The 3,066-nt window shown below is 39.3% G+C and overlaps 2 protein-coding genes across 2 annotated transcripts in view; both read right to left on the reverse strand.

Moving 5' to 3' along the window:
* Nucleotides 1-1,014, reverse strand: part of ttbk1a (tau tubulin kinase 1a) — a 58,655-nt gene extending 57,641 nt beyond the window's left edge. Inside the window, exon 1 of the mRNA XM_005747104.1 lies at nt 915-1,014. The gene's annotated coding sequence lies outside the window, so the exon portion shown is untranslated. The remainder of the gene's footprint in view (nt 1-914) is intronic.
* Nucleotides 1-3,066, reverse strand: part of tpcn3 (two pore segment channel 3) — a 40,233-nt gene that overhangs the window by 7,111 nt on the left and 30,056 nt on the right. The gene's annotated exons all lie outside the window — the stretch shown is intronic.

Raw genomic sequence — 3,066 nt, forward strand, 5'->3', positions numbered from 1 at the left:
GTTGATTAAAAGTGCTGATCTTGCATTTTGGTGGCTGTTCACTGGAACCCTCAACAGGAGGTTAAGAGAAATGTCAGTGCAAGTGAAGGCAGCAATCAGTAAGCTGAAAAGCCAAAATACACCTTTCAGAGAAATAGCAAAATGTCTGCAGGGCTAAAGTGACAAAGCTCAGAAACAGAAAAAATTAAGGAAGATGGATTATAAAGTGTACAGGGCTATTTTCCATTCTTAGATTCAGCCAAATGCCGCAAAACTATGGAGAGAAATGTCTGTAACCCTTTTGACACATAATTCTCAAATTTTACAGTGCAAATGGATGATAACCATTTCAAACAAAGCGACTACTGTGGGCTTTGGGAAGTGAACTGTTTTCATTTTTGTCATTACAGGAAAAAAACAGAAAAAAGAATAAAGAAAAAAATGAATATAATCATTAGTTGCAGCTCTACACTCATACCGGGTTTATAGTTTGTTTGTGTATGAGTATAATTAGTACCCGGAGAATATACATTTCAGTCAATGTCTTGTTGTATAATGTTACATTTATTTTGAAAATCAACCTAACGCTGTGACCATACAGGCTGTTATTTTTACAGTCAGTCTTTTATGTATTATCAAACAGTGGCAGTTGAATGAGCGCTGTTTAATCCCACCCTTCTGCTTTTACATATCTGTATATATGTATAAACACACACACACACATAAAGCTGTGTGTGTGTAGGAACACACACAGTAACGAACGATTACGATTCACTGACCCGACATCCTGCCTGTGGCCTCACACTCTCCCACTAACACTGTCATAGACGCACATACACACACACACACACACACACAGCCTGATCACACAGTTCATCTGAAAATTTGGTATGCCTTATGTCATTTGATGCTTATGTCAATCCGTTTCTTCTTACCTGAGTATTGTTTTCCGTCCGGACACCAGAGGGCTAAGATAAATCCGTTCCCTCTCCTCCATCTCTCAGCATCAGCACCACATACACGCACACCCCCTTGGCGTCGCCATGTCTAAGCTGCAGTGCCACTCACACCGCCCCCTGCTGTCGCGGAGTTTTTTAGGGATTCAATTTTTTTCTTAATAATCTTTATTTAAATAGAAGTGGCCAATAAGCTCCCATTCCTAAAGACAAAATATTAGAAGCACTTTAAATGTAACAACCAATTCTTCATCCAAAACTGCAACGTTTGTCAATCAATTTTAGTGTATGTAAATTGTAACCTTGTGGACATTTGTTTATGTGTAGTTCAAGCCATAGAATTTGGGTTAAGCTCTCTGACTGGGACATTGTAACACCTCGATTCTTTTTTTCTTTCCATTTAATTGTCGATTTGTTGGTGTGCTTGGGATCATTGTCCTGTTGTCACCCAATTTCAGTCCAGCTTAAGTGGTTAGATGCACCTAGAATCATCAAGAGTTTATGGCTGACTCATTGACTGCATACTCTTTTTAGAGAGAAGGGGCTTTCTGTTGGCAACCTTGAACTCCGACGACCTTTAACATTTAACATGCTAACTAAGGCCTATAGAATCTGAGATGTACGGTCTGTTTTTTGAGCATCGTACAGTCTGACTTTGGGGTGAATTTACTGGGACAGCCACGCGCCTGCTCCAGACCAGCAAACTAAAGACCACCAAACTTTTATAGGAGGTGCTCACATTTACTAATGATCATTAAATTAAGTGCATTTACAGGACGTGGCTGGCACCTAACCCTCTTAATTCTTATGGAAGCAGTAAGGTTGTACTTATTTTTTCACAGAACTGCATAAAGCACAGCAAAAACTCTTTTTCACAGGACTGAGCTACAAAGTGAACATATTTCTAGCTAATAAATAAACTATGACTCCCTGATTTGTTTTGATGTGAATGTTGGGCTTGAGGACAGATGAAACAATCACCAACCTGTCATCCATTGCAAGACATCACAACAACTTAACACGTTAGGTTTGGCAGGCTAACCATATCGCTAATGGTCATCTCCTACTTTGGAAATAGACTCTTTCCTTTTTCTTTGCAGCAATAAAGAATTATACATTAGGCAGCAAAAGAAAATAGTTCTGGTTGACACTAACTATGGTTCTTATTAATTAGCCTTGCAGGCAGAGCACTTTTTCAAATACCTCATTACGCACTTAGTTGTGAATGTGTGTATTCTGTGGTGGTTACAAATTTGTTAACGCAAATAGAGAACAAAACACTGACAACACCGAAACGTAACAACACATACAGTAACTTTACATTTGCAGGGGGATGATGAACAGGATATATATCTGTCTATCTATCTATCCATACTCACTCTCTCTCTCTCACACACACACTCCAAAAAAATCCAATCTTTTTTTTTTAATGCAGATGTTAATTATTGTATGTGTGACTGTTCATGAAATGTTTATCTGGGTAGGTCAGAGTACATATACACATAAGAACATATTACAGTAAGAAAGAATGATGAAGTCATTCTTTCTACTTTTCAAGAGGCATCAACATATTTTCCAGCATATTCCAGGGATTAACAGAGGCCTCATTTGCCAATTTTACATATTACCATCTGTTGTCTGTTTTCACACACATATAATCATTGAGTGACTCTTTATCCACAGGGTTTAATATGATGTCTTCCAATCCTTTGCAGCTTAGGGGAAGGCTTCCCATAAGGTTTGGGAGTGTGTTTATGGACATTTTTGGCCAGTCTTCCAAAAGCACCTTTGTGAGGTCAGACACTGATGCTGGACGAGAAGGCCTGGCTCACAGTCTCCAGTGTAAACATGGCAAAGGTGTTCTTTTGGTTGAGGTCAGAAAGCTGTGCGGTTCAGTCAAGTTCTTCCACACCAGCTTCACTCAGCCATGTCTCCATGGACCTAGTCCTGTGCACTGGTGCACAATCATGTTGAAACAGGAAGGAACCATCCCCCTATTCCCACCCACAAAGTTGCGAGCAGGAAATTTTTGGAAAATGTTTTGGTATGCTGAAATATTAAGAGCTCCTTTCACTGAAACTATGGGGTCCCCCCCACCCCCCTCCAAAAAAAAAAAACAAAAAAAAAAAAA

The sequence above is a fragment of the Pundamilia nyererei genome, unplaced genomic scaffold (assembly GCF_000239375.1).
Source record: "Pundamilia nyererei isolate P.nyererei 1_Seehausen unplaced genomic scaffold, PunNye1.0 scaffold00189, whole genome shotgun sequence".
NCBI classification, from domain to species: Eukaryota; Metazoa; Chordata; class Actinopteri; order Cichliformes; family Cichlidae; genus Pundamilia; species Pundamilia nyererei.